The 13,603-nt window shown below is 47.0% G+C and overlaps 1 pseudogene; it reads right to left on the bottom strand.

The window, feature by feature from the left end:
• Positions 1–9,343: 9,343 nt before the first annotated feature.
• LOC117034747 (60S ribosomal protein L29-like) lies at positions 9,344–9,925 on the bottom strand (annotated as a pseudogene).
• Between the last annotated feature and the right edge of the window lie 3,678 nt (positions 9,926–13,603).

Raw genomic sequence — 13,603 nt, 5'->3', positions numbered from 1 at the left:
TACAGGTAGGAAAACAACATGTTTTTAAAGGAGTAAAAGAATTTTTAAAGAACTTCTCTTTACTCTGTTTCAAGCCAATGATTGAGCTCCCGCCATGTCCCCTCCCCGACAAAACAAACGAATCTCTTTATAACACAGGGGACGAGAAGGGACTCATGTCCAAAATGTTTACCAGGCTCTGAAATTTTCTCTCTTTTTATTTGATATTAGAACTTATTTTTGCCATTATAGCGAATTATATTTCTTTTTAAAAATAATTTTTATTATAAAGTCATATAGCTAATTGTTATAAAAATTATGACAGCATACAACATAGGTTGCTCTGTCAGGATTATGGGAGGGAAAGCCCATGGCGCTGCCAGTACCATGGATGGGGGCCGTGGGCCGTGATATCGGCCAACACAAATGTACAAAAAGATGGTACGAGGTACCCGGTAAGCCTCCCTCGTTTTCTTTCTCTCTGGGTTTTTTTTTTTTCTCTTTCGTTTCAGGGTAATGATTGGCAACACCTTTGTTCTGCAAAGCTTCTGAACATTGCAATGCTATGGGATTCCCTTATAGTGTAACAGCTTCTAAATAAACTCCCTGGCAATTTTATACCCCAGAAATAGTACAACTTCAAGGTCACTGTACTCTGTGCTGTCACTGGATGCTGGGAGCGTGAGTGAAGTGAAGCCGTGTCACCTGAAGCAAACGTGGCTGTGGGTGTCGAGAACTGTGAAAGGTTTGGGACTTGGCCTTACTTGTGTGCTACCTGGTTATCCTGCCACAGGTTCATGGATGCTGCCAGCAGGCGAGGGACTCCCACGCCAGAGGCAAAGGACTTTGTTCCTCACAGCAGTAGCAGTAGCAGAGTACCAGCATTTTCTTGTATCGGTTCCCCCAAGCCCCAGTTCCCACAGGGTGATGTGCAGAGGGCCAGGCGACATATGCACTCATAGGGGCTTCATTACCGGAGAGGACCCCTGTATGTGTTTGGGAACCCACATGTTTTATAGAGGGCAGAAGCATGCCTTGTCCTTGCTCGACAGCTTGCCACTTTATCTTCCAAGGCTGTCAGCAAACTTGCTCTGAGGGGAGGCATTCTCTCTCTCTTCAAAGGCTAAGGTCCGATTTATTCAGTCACATGAAGATCAAGGGTAAGAGAGGTAGGCAAGGCCCAGATCACATAAATTAGGAGTTTGGATTTTATTTTAGTGTGGTGAGAAGCCGCTGGAAAGTTTAAAGCAGGGTTCTAGGTTATGTGACAAAAATGGAAACACAGCTGCCCAAAGGGGCACCTCCTTTTGCCAGCCTCCAAGGCTTTGGGTCATTCATGTGAGTGATGGGAACATTCAGCCAAAGTCCACTACAAACCTAGTTTCTGGCGAATCCTCAACACAATTCACACAGCAGAAAGCTGGGGCCTCTGCCTAGAAGCAGATGCTGCCACCACATCCCCTGAATGGACGTTCAGGAAACAACGGTGGAGCGGTGAGTTTAACGGATATGAAATTCTCACCTCCCGGACTGTGGGCTTCTTAATGGAGCATGCTCAGTGATGGGGGGCGGAGCCTGTGTCTCATCCGAGGGCAGTACGGCAGCCTACAGAGGAACCGAGATGCTTAGCCTCCCTAGGTCTGTTCTGTCTTCCGTAAAATAGGGGTAACAATGATGCCTATTTCCTAGGATTTTCAGGTCTTGGGAGCATGTAATGAGCTCTGCCCAGCGTGTAGCCTAAAGTGGGGTTCAACCCCTGCTTGCAGTCCAGTAAAGAGATTCAGTGGCCCAGAGAACAAGGTCGTTGAGAGCAAAGACTACAAGAACGGGTAAATGCAAACAGACTCTGAAGGCCTCAGGGGAAGGCACGATGGCTTCATCTGTCTTTCTAGCAGGTGTGCCAGGGCCTGTGACTTGTAATAAAAGTGGTAAAGAACTCAAAGGTGAGAGTGAGGCTGCGTGTGTAAAGAATGGACTCTGGCCCCAGACGACCTCAGTGTGAAGGAGGCTGCATGACTGCCTCTTGTGTTGACAGTGACTTTGGTTGGGCATTTAAGTTGGTGCATTTCCTGCACCTTATTTCCTCATTTGTAAAATGGGGGAAACAGCTGATAAAATGGGGAAATCCCAGTTGTGAGTTAATATAAAATGGCTGATACAGGGTAGATGGACAGTCAATATCGACAGTTTTTGTTTGTTTGTTTTTATAGAATTAGAGCTGGAGAAGTGTTTCTAGGCCGATGCCTTCACTTTATAGGTGGAGAAACTCAGAGAACAGGTGCTGATTTGTCTGAGCTCTTGGTGTGTTCCGGTTAGGGGTCTTTCCCAGCTCCCTGGACATTGCTCTGCCCCATCTCCATGGGGTCCCTGTGACCCAGCTTCCTGAGACAGAGGGAGGATATCGGAGAAGTGCGGGGGAAGGAGAGAGGGAGAGAAACCTAACCCTGCTGGGAGTGTTGTCAACTCCCCAGCTGAGCCTGTGTCAATTAGTTTAATGGACTCCTTTGTGCGGGGCAGCTGGAGGGGACAGTGTTTATTTGCTTTTACCTTTCACTACCTGGGTTTCACGAGTGCGCATCCTTATATTGACTTTGAGGCCCTCAGTGTCAGGAAACCCATGCTTGCCCATCCCCGTTGCCATAACAACAAGGTCCTGAGGGTGCCAGATGCATAATGTACTGCCTTGTTCCTTCATACCCAAGGAAAAAAAATGTGACCATTCAGATCTTAACACTCTTTCCGAGAAAAAAAAATCCAACACTGTAGTTCACGTAGTTTAAAGAATCACACACATTATTGGGAAGCTCCTGGATGACTTGTTTAACAAGATGCCTGCACACCCTGAGGTTTGGCTTCACGTCTCACCCCTGGAAGCTCTCTAGCATGACCTTCAGGTCTCCAATGCTTATCAAGCTGGCGGAGAACGTCTAGAAAATCTGAGAATCCCCCAACCCTCTTCCCCACACACACCAGGACCGAGTGTCTGGGTTTAGTGGAAAGCACTCAGTTCTTCACTACAGCAGTATGTCACTTTGCTGGGCCAAAAATTTAGCAACTTGTTGGGGACTGAATAACCCCAGTCCATTTCCACACGAATACCCTTCACTTTCCCACTAAATCTTATTCTCCCAGGCCAGCATGGGCAGGAGAGGTTTTCATTTTTAATTAGAGAAGGAAACATTTGAACTGGGTAGAGGAACCGAGTATTTTTGTCTCTGTGTTTAGAAAATCATTTTGGTTGGCATATTCATCCAGCAAGAAAGAGGGCATCCAGCAAGAGCTTATCTGCACATTGGAGCCGTTTAAATTCTGGAATCTCTTAAAGCTATTCCTAACTTAATGACCTCTGGTTTTCTATTTTTAGTCTGTTTTCATCCTGTGTCTTCCCTTCGAGGAGTCTAGAAAGTGTGAACTCAAAGGGCACAAGAAATGGATACATATTCTAAGGGACTTGCCCAAGACAAAACAAAGATGAAGGAAATGTTCTTTAAAGATATATGTGAAGGTGCTAGAGAGTTAGTCGTCCTGACAGAGCCCTGGTCACAGATGACCTCCTAGCAACCTGCTGTAATTCCATCAACATCACAGGAGAAACAGGCAATTTGTTCATCAGCAATCAGTCTGAAATTACCATTAGGACTCTGGAGTTAAGTCCTGTCTCCTGTTCTCCATCATATTTCCCTCCCTCCCTCCCTTCTCCTCCTTCTTTTCTTTCCTTCTTTCCTTCTTTCCTTCCTTCCTTCCTTCCTTCCTTCCTTCCTTCCTTCCTTCTTTCCTTCCTTCTTTCCTTCCTTCCTTCCCTGAAAACTTTTCAATCACCTTTGCTGTCTGCTGTGGGGAAACCAAACATAGAGAAATCATAGTTTAGCTATGGGGAGAAGACATACAGACACTTAACGGAGAACAAAAATGAGGGGATCCCTACTGCCTATCTAAAGGGGAAATTGGCATCAGGTCAATCACAACAAAGCTGGGAAATTTTCTGAAAGGCCACTCTGGGTTGGCTCTTAAAAAAAATGGGAGGTGGATTGGCAGAGAGGTGATGGCCTTCTCGGTTGGGAAGATGATGAGGTACAAGGGGAGAAATAATCAACTGAGAGTTAGGAGAACTTGGGGTGCATCCAAGCTGCTTTGAAATGGGATCTGTATTTGGGGAGTGGGGCGCCTCAGTATCTTCAGAGCCCTTTTCCAATGTGAATAGTCTATGGTTCTGTGATGGGTCAGGAATACAGCGATGCCAGGCTTCTGCTGGGAATGTGTGTTATGTCCTACAGGAGCCCGATGGGATTGCCCTCCCCAGGACCTTTGCACATGCCCTTCCCTCTGCCTGGAACTCATTTCCTCTGGAGCAGCTCTGTTCACTAGAGCTTTCTGGGATGATGGAAATGCTTACCGTGTTTCCCCGAAAATAAGACCAGGTCTTATATTAATTTTTGCTCCAAAAAAATGCATTAGGGCTTATGTTCAGGGGATGTCATCCTGAAAAATCATGCTAGGGCTTATTTTCCGGTTAGGTCTTATTTTCGGGGAAACATGGTGTTAACCTATTCCGTCCAATACAGTAGCCACTAGTGAAATGGGAGTATTTCACACTTGAAATGAGGCTAGTGTGTGGGACTGAGGAGTAAATTTTAATTTTATTTAATTTTAATTAATTTTAATTTAAATAGCCACATGTGGCCTCCATATTGGATAGCAGGCCGCCAGACTTTCTCATGGCTGGCTCCTTTGCCATGTTCAGATCTCAGCTCTCAACAACCTTCTCAGAGAAGCTGTCTCCTAGGATTGCCACCTGCGGTAGGCAGAAGAATGGCTCCCCAAAGATGTTCATATCTTGATCCCCAGAACCAGTGACTATGTTAGGTTACATGGCAAAAGGGAATCAAGGTTGCAGATGGAATTAAATTGCTAATCAGCTGACCTTAAAGTGGGAAGGTTGTCTGGATGGGCCCAATGCAGTCCTAGGAGTCCTTAAAAAAGTGTAAGTGCAGAGGCAGTATAGGCTAGAGACATGACGTGGAGGAAAGATTTGAGAAGAAATCAACGCACCATTGCTAGCTTTGAAGATGGAGGAAGGGGGGCACAAGCCAAGGAATGTGGGTGCCTATAGAAGGTGGGAACTGCCCTCAGCTGATAGCCAACAAGGAAACGGGGACCTCAGTTGTACAACTGCAGGGGACTGAATTCTGCCACCAGCCTCCCAGACCAGCATGTGTTTGGGAGGGAGGTGAGGCCAGAGCCGGACGCCGTGAAGCCCTGGATGGGCATGTCTGAGTCCGGTGGGGGAGGGGTGGCAGAGGAGGCGCTCAGGAGGAGGGTGAGCGGTGCAGCTGGCTGGCTCTCTGTGCTGCCATGGTCTGTCCCGCAAGGGAGTCTGGGAAGTCTGCAGATTTAAATTCAAACCTGGCATGCCCGGTCTTTTTGAGGCTATATTTGTCTATGTGGCAGAATAGAACATATTTTCCCTAATAGTCTGTTTGCTTGACTTAGACTGTTTAAATATTTCGGCTTATGTCTTGGGGCCTCCAGTTGTGCTCTCGATTGGGCCCCCACAATGAGGGGGCTCCTCAGCCCCTGGCTGGCGTCGTTCTCCGCTGCCCTGTCCATCTCCTCACCACCTGGTTATATTTTCTCCAGAACCCCTAAGGCTGTCTGACGTGACTGATGCCTGCAGTAGCCCTGCCTTTCTCCATCCAAGTGGACGCTCCAGAGAGCAGCACGTCTGTCTTGCTCAATGCTCTTTTGCCAGCAACTAGATGGAGGGGGCACTTAATTGATAATTGTTGGATGGGTGGGTGGGCAAAAAGGAAGAAGGGCCTTGCTGCTGGGCAGACATGTTTCACTTTACACGGGCAATTTGGGGCTGTGGGTCCCTGCCATCGACCCGTCCCCACTCTGGAGAATTGGAATAGGAGTCCCTGAGGTTTCTCTAGGTTTTTAATTTCTTAGATGTTCTAGGAAAGGGAGAAACCCTCGTGGTTCCTGGCCAGCGGGCTCGTCTGGCTGACTCGATTAGTCGTCTATTGATGTATATCCAATGACCCCAAACCTAGCAGCTTCAACCAACAGATTTTCTAATGGTTTCTGTGCGTCAGGAATTTGGGGGTGGCTTAGCTGGGGGGGCGGGGTACTGATTCACGGCCTCGGCCTCTCGTGAGGTTGCAGTGATGCTTTTGGCCAGGGCTGCGGGCATCTGAAAGCTTGACTGGGGCAAGAGGAACCATGGGAGACAAGTCACTCACAGGCGCTTTGTGGAGGCCTCAGCTCTGCTTTGGCTATTGATAACAGGCCTGGGGATTTGACATTATTCTGGCCACTGTGTCGTTGACATAACAGAATGGAAGGCATTAAGTAGTTGGAATTATAGTAAGTGGAGCAGCCTGGGGAGGCTGAACAAGGGAAAGTCCACACCTGTGGGGCACGACTGTCCTCGAGTCTGGTTGGTTGCATGGCTGGCCTCTCTTGGTGAAACCTTTGGCAGGAAGCAGTCTGAATAGAGAGAAAAGTAGGGCTTCCTAGAGCTTCCCACGCCTCTGAGAGCCTGAGCAAAGAGAACGGTGAAATTCAACGGCTGATTCTCTCTGGGCCCCAGGAGAGCCGAGTTCTGAGAAGGGCCTCACGATATACACCGTGCCCCAGTTCCACGGAGTGAATCAGGTCTGATGCAATTGGCAGGAGGCCTGAATCACAAGCCCCATCTCACAGGTTCGGGACAGATGAGCTTTGTCATTTCTCCTAGAGAATCACTGCCATTTCTCTTCCAGGGTCAAAGCAGCTCCCCCTGCCCCATCGAGCCCTGATGAGGTGGCAATTTAAACAGCTCCGATTACCAGGTTTCATTAGGTAAGGAGGACCGGCGAAGCGATGGTGGCCCAAATAACCTTAGTGGTACAGACACCGTTTCCAAGCCAGCAGAAGTCTTGCCAAATTAAAGGATGTGAGGATGAGATGCTATGAATATTTGCGCGGGCAGTGGAGAGGATTCATTAAATGCTGGTGAAGTGCTTTGAAAATTCAAGCTATTAAGAATTATTGTTCTGCGTAATAGGGAAAAAATAGAAATCTTGGCTCATTAAATCTGTAATGTTGTTATGCCTGAGTGCTTTTTTTCCCCAGGATATCTTTGAGAGCCACTTTTCTTATTATTATTAAAAGGAAGAAAGAGCAAGACAGAAAAGCACTGTGCGTATGAATACACATACACACTTGCTGGAAAGTCATCTGGGTTACTTGATGTTTCTGTTGATGAAGAAACGAACTGTCTGAGAACTGCTTCTTAGTGATTACTATAGAGACCGTTACTAAGAATCAGTTGTCCAAGTGTGTAGGGTCACTGTCACTAAAACATTGACAGGCATTTGTTTTCTTTTAATAGGATCAAGGGACTAAAAGGCTGTGAGATTGTACTTGTGTAAACAGTTCATCAGCGAGCTCTGATGGCCTTTTCTGTCTTAACGTAACTGAACAGGTGGACGTCCTTCGGCCTTCACTTTGTTGGCACATTTACCCAGGGACCTTCGGGTTTTGTTTGCAGACGTTCTGTGGTATCTGAGAGAGTCCCATCCTCAGTGGACCCTCACGTCTCTTTCTGCTTCCTTTTGTGTATACCAGCTTCCTGGTACAGTGGCTGCTCTAACAAATTAACACAAATTTCATGGCTTAAAACAACACAAATGTATTCTCTTACAGTTCTAGAGACCAGAGTCTAAAATCTGTGTCAGCAGGTCAACATCAAGGTGTTGGCAGGGCTGGCTCCTGAAGGATTCAGGGGGGAGTCCGTGTCCGTGCCTTTCAGCTTCCCGGAGGCCACCCTGGCTCCTTAGCTCTGTTCCTTGGCTCGTGGCCCTCTCCTGGCATCACCCTCACCTCTGCTTCCATCCTCACATCTTCCGGCTGACTCTGCTGCCTCCCTCTCTGTAAAGACCCTTGTGGTTACATTGGATGCACTGGGGCAGTTCAGGATAACCTCTTCATCTCAAGGTCCTTAACTTAGTCACCCTGGCAAAGTCCCTTTTGCCAGTAAGGTGGCATATTCACAGGTTTGGGAAATTAGGTTGTGGACATTTGGGGGGGCGCCATTATTCCATCCACCACAGTCTCTATCTCCCAACTTTTTTTTTTTTTCCTGTCTACTCAAGCCGGACCCTGACCTAAATGTTTTCCACATGTTAACTAATTTAATCTTCACAATCACCCTAGAGGAGAGGAGAGCTCTGTTATTAGAGGCGAGGAAACTGAGGCAAAAGGTGAAATTACTTGCGGGGGGTCAGTAATGTTAGTACTCAAGCCTAGGCAGCCTGATGTCAGAGCCTGCGTTCTTACTCACAGATCACACACACCTTGTTTCTGTCCTTTTTAATGTCCTTGGTTTTAAATACAAGTAACAATACATGTGATAAAAACAATTCAGATGAAAACCAGTCTCCTCTCTTCCTCCCATCCCCGTCTGGATCCTGCGCCTCGTAGCTCTTTGGACCCTGTGACATCAGTGCTTCCAGCAGTCACCACTGTACCCTAAATGCTATGCTATACAGGCACCTTCATTTTTCAGTTAACATAGAGAGTTGTAGGTAGTTGTCCGAATAATAGAAAATGTACTTTTATTAATTCTTTTAGAATTACTAATATGAAAGCCCTGAATTTAAAAATCAGAAGGCTTGAGGGCTCTGGAGAATTGATGTGTAAACCCTTTGAAATCGGTGTACCTTGGTCGAACCACAGAGCCCTAGAGCAGAGAGAGAAGACTCTGGAACCAAGAGATCTGGACGTTCAGCCCTTGGAAAATTCCTTATCCTCTGCAAGTTTCCTCATCCAGGAAAATGCTCCCTTCATCATGGTAGTTTTAAATTAAGTAACCCCATAAACTGAAGCACACGTTAGGAGTTCAATAAATGCTAGTTCTTCCGAGAAAGAAGGAAAACAAATATCTGCTGACAATGAATGAAAACATGGAAAAGAAAAACTAAACAATCTGTTCACAGCCAGAGGTTTTAAGGACACGGTCCTTGTCTAATGTTTCTTCATTTGCTCAACAAAACTTTTGCGGGCTATGTGCCAGGCACTGCTCAGCCTTGATGGGGACACAGGGTGAATATGACATGCCTCTGCCTTCACGGGGCTCAGTGTACCCCCTAGCCGTAACAGGAGCTTCACATGCACTTTTAAGAAAGGCTCAATTCTAACGACTATAATGAAAATATTTGGATCCATGGAAATGAGTATGAGTGTGCGCATGCGTGAGGGGTGGGCAGAGATTGTACAAAAGCACCGGACAGATAACAACTCTATGTCAGATGACGGACTGACATTTGGAAAGTAATTTTTTTCTTTTTTTTTGGACCTATCCTCCCTCAGCTTTATTTGTTCAAATAGCACAGGAGGACACCAGACCCACGCAGAGAGCAGCCGAGGGCCACACCAGTCCCTCCGTCTTCCATCGGCATACAGAGGCCTCTACTCTGGAGCCTTCGTGGGGGTCCTGGGCACCTGTGGGAGCAGGAGCCTGAGCTGGAGGCGGGGCCTGAGTTGGAGGCGGAGCTGCGGCTGCAGGCATGGCTGGGGCCTTGGTTCGAGACTTGGCCTTTGGCCTGCAGAGCCTGAGACCCCTGGCGACACAGGCTCGAGCAAGTTTCCCAAGCTTGGGGTGGGCGATGTAGGCAAGTCGACCGAGCTTGCGGCTGCCGCCCTTTGGGATCTTGGGCTTGACCTCCTTGGGCTTTCCGAGGGCCTTGATGGCCTCAGCCCATGCACTCGTGGCCTTGGCGTTCGTGGCTTGCGTCTTCCTCAGGCCCTACTTGTTGTGCTTCCTGGCAAAACGCATGTTCCTCAGGGACTTGGGGTCCAACCCCCTTAAGAGACTCGTGTCTTTGTGATCGGGGTTTCTTGATGCTGTTTCTGTGCCATGTTCGGACTGGTGGTGGGTGCTGTGGTTCTTGGACTTGGCCATGTCTGCACCCAAGCCCACAGCTCCCAACCCCGCTGGAAAGTAGTTGTCACTGTCACCTACACCCCTAGACCACTGTTATGTAAAAAGCTAAATGATTTTCTCGCTTGTAAAATTTAGTGCCTAGCATATAACCTTTTCCTGGAGAAATAGATTAAATTCAAGGGGAAAACAGTTGTGAGCCAGGGCATTTCCTAATCATTCAGGCTTTGGGGGAACTTTCTGCAATTAGTCCCAGTCTCATTTTTGGATGCTCACGCTGTGTCTCCAATTTCTTGTCCACCACGTTTGGCAGAATTTGTTTGGGATGCTGCTTAATACATACACCAATCCCAGGCAACGAATGAATGACTGGCCACAGGTGTGACTGATAAAGAAAACATTGTTTCTGCTCTGCTTCAGGCATGTCTGCCATGTTAGCATGGGACCTGCTTTCTTCTGCATAGCTGATAGGAATCTATTAGGAAGGGAGGAGTGCCTCCCACTGTAAAGTCAAGAGAGGCTCTCCTTTTGGCTAACAGCAGAGCTAAGCTGGGAAGGGAATGCTAATGTCTGCGGAGCTACCCACCAAAGCTGAATGAACGATACATGGGCATGGTTTGGTCTAACAGAAGAGAAGTCAGTAGGCGGTTCCTAGAGCAAGAGATCGCTATGATTGCCGAGAAACAAACCCAGCAATGAATGGGTTTGGTTTTCTGAACTGGCCTGCTGTAAAACGATTATACTGGCATCAGACACTTGGAAATCATCTGTCTTGACTGGTTTAGCCGATTTAGTCAGCCTTCTCTGGGATTGTGTGTAATGCATGCAAAGGACAACTTGTTTTGACTATATACAGAGGAGGACAGCCAGGGTTCCTGGAACGGGGCTGACATTCGTCACGTGAGTCAGCAAACTAGTAGAGACTTGATGGAGAAGTTGGAGAAATGGGCCTTCCCGAAATTCAGGGGTTGCACAGACTCATACAGAAAGCTACTAATGAGAGCAGCTGCAGGATAAGGAGTTAACAAAGGCAGGATTTGTGTTATGGAAAAAGGGCCCTGGTGACTGGGAGGAGGGTGGGTCATGCTAAGTGAGATTCAGGTTTTGAGCTTCTGGGAGCATTTGGAAAGTTACTATAGCATTGTATCATATTGGAGGGACGAAATGGAGGTTAGAATTTTATATATCTGAGATACATATGTACAAAATATATAAATACAAATATAAAGTATGTATGTAATTTGCATTCATGTTTCTTAAATTGAGTACACTGATGTGTCCAAGGTTCTAGCTAAATAGGTGGGTCTGAATGTTCATTTGTGGAGCTGTTTAAAAAGTCATAGAAGAAATTGTGGGAGAGAGGAGGAACGTGTGTATGTATGTGTACTTTTAGGGAATTCCCATGTAAAAGATGTCATGATAGTTAATTTTGAAAACATGGTTCCGTCGTCAAAACTCATGGACCAATGCAGTAAGTCAAAACACTTTCTACTTATTCCATTCCCTCTTGGAATAATCTCTTGGTAAAATCTCATCAGGCATCATGGAAAGAGTGGTTGTTTTTGAGATGATGCCAGTGAGTTGGTATTTGACCTATGTTAAATATCAAGTTAATACAAGTTCATATAGGAGCCCTGTCGTGCAGGGTGACAGGCGGGGTCTCTGGTCCTGCTCTCCACATAAGAACACAGGATATGGTGAGGCCAAAAGGGAACACCCACGGAGCCATAAGCAGGGGAGTCACACCACTATAGTCTCACTGGAGGCTGGATTCACACGACGTGCGACCTGCTGTCCGCTTTTCTGCCAACTGACCGACTCCCCTCGCTAGCTGCAATCCGCCGTGCTAACTGCAATCCGCGCTTGCTAGCTCAGTCACCATCTCCTTGCTAGCCCCCATTTTCTGCTAGCGTAGCCACGGCAGTTATATTAGTGGCCAATGGCTCACTGGTTACAGCTGACGGCCAACTAGCCACAGCTGATGGCCAGCCAATCACAGTTGATGCCATTTACTACCCGAGTGAGCACCTTTCCACGCGAGGCTGAGAGCCTGGAAATTGCACTCCTGGCTTTGTCCCCACAACCAGTTTCTAAGGTAACTCCCTGATGTCAGCAGCGGGCCACATGGCATACTGTCGTTTTTTAGATGTGAGGGTGTTTGCCACATTGGCAAATTCCCTTTACACTGTTTGCAGAGAGACCAGAGGTTGTGGGGAGTAGGCAAGCTCTCACCCCGCTACTTCTTCTCCCTGAGGGCTAGAAAGTGACATCTGTATCTTTTACAACCCAGTGGAAGGCCACCTGGCTAGTGGTGGGGCATTACCTGTGAAAGTGGAAAATCTGCCTCCGCACTGAGCGAAACGGAACTCTATTGACATTTCCATATACAGACGAGTTATAACTTCCCCCCAAAACCGTGAAGGAAAATTGCAGTTTAAATAGTGTGTGATTAGGAATACTGTAAAATTGTATTTTGTGTAAATCGGTTTTATCACACGCTGGGCATTTATACATACATAGCCGGTATGGGATTGTATAGACAAAACAATGTATACTGTAATTTATGGGTGGTTCAAAGGATTTTCAAGGGTGATCTTAAAATAATTTTTAATAATTACACTTATTTTTCTTTATGGGCGGAGTTTACAACCTACACCTGGTAAGATCTAGTGCCACTCTATAATGTCTGTCTACACTTCTGTATGTACATGTCTACTTTTTCTATTGGGTTGGTTGAGATCTATCTTATATCTTAAAACTATGTTCCATGTTTTATCTTGTAAAGTCTAGTGTTTGCATTAGTTGAATGGAAATTGAAACCTCAATATAGCCTCTCTACCAAAAACCCTTCTTGGTTTTCCACATTCACCTCTTAGGCCCCTGCTCTCTGTGGCTCCAGAGTCTGACTACATGGAACACCACCCCCACCCCGGGAGCCACCTGCAACTTCTTTCCAGAGTCCTGGGACCCTCCCTGTTTCCAGTTGTTTTCTGTTTGCCCTCAGGCACTTCGCACCTAATGCCTCCAAACCAGAATTTACCTTTACTCAGGTGCTCCCTGTCCATCACCATTTGCCAAGCTAGAAATCTCTGAATAGGCCTTAGAGCAGAGCCACGAAAGCTGGGCTTGGGTTTGAATCCTGGCTCTGCCACTTCACAGCTGTGTCACCTCGGGCAAGCTATTTGACTTTTGTGCCTCAGTTGTCTCATGTATCAAATGGGGATAATAATGGTATTACTTCCTTCACAGCCTCTTTGTGAGAACTAGGGTAATGCATGTGCCTGGCGCAGAGTACGTTCCCTAATGGCAGCTGATACTATTCTTTGTCATTATCATCAGCCCTGGCTCCTTACTCTCCTTCACATCCTACCTTCCTGAAATCCAATTGTTTCCACTGCAAATCCAGCTATCTGTCCACGACCCTCCTCTCCGTGTCCAGTGCCACCTTTTTGGTTCAGGGCTTCATTTCTTGCCCAGATAGATGGTATTCTCCCCGTCAGTCTTTGCTCATTTTGCTCCCCGGTCAGTCTTTGCTCATTTTGCCCCCCGGTCAGTCTTTGCCGATTTCCTCAGCCCATCCCTCCGTCCCTATCACCCATATTCGTATGGACCCACCTATTCTGTCATTGTCCCTTCACGTGCCTGACAGTGGCCTGGAAAGCCTTTCTTTCCATCTTCCTCTGGGAAACTCCTCCCCGT

This window comes from Rhinolophus ferrumequinum, chromosome 15, assembly GCF_004115265.2.
Source record: "Rhinolophus ferrumequinum isolate MPI-CBG mRhiFer1 chromosome 15, mRhiFer1_v1.p, whole genome shotgun sequence".
In the NCBI taxonomy this organism is placed as follows: domain Eukaryota; kingdom Metazoa; phylum Chordata; class Mammalia; order Chiroptera; family Rhinolophidae; genus Rhinolophus; species Rhinolophus ferrumequinum.
Note: the sequence above shows the minus strand (reverse complement) of the source record. Positions and strands in the feature narration are given on the sequence as shown.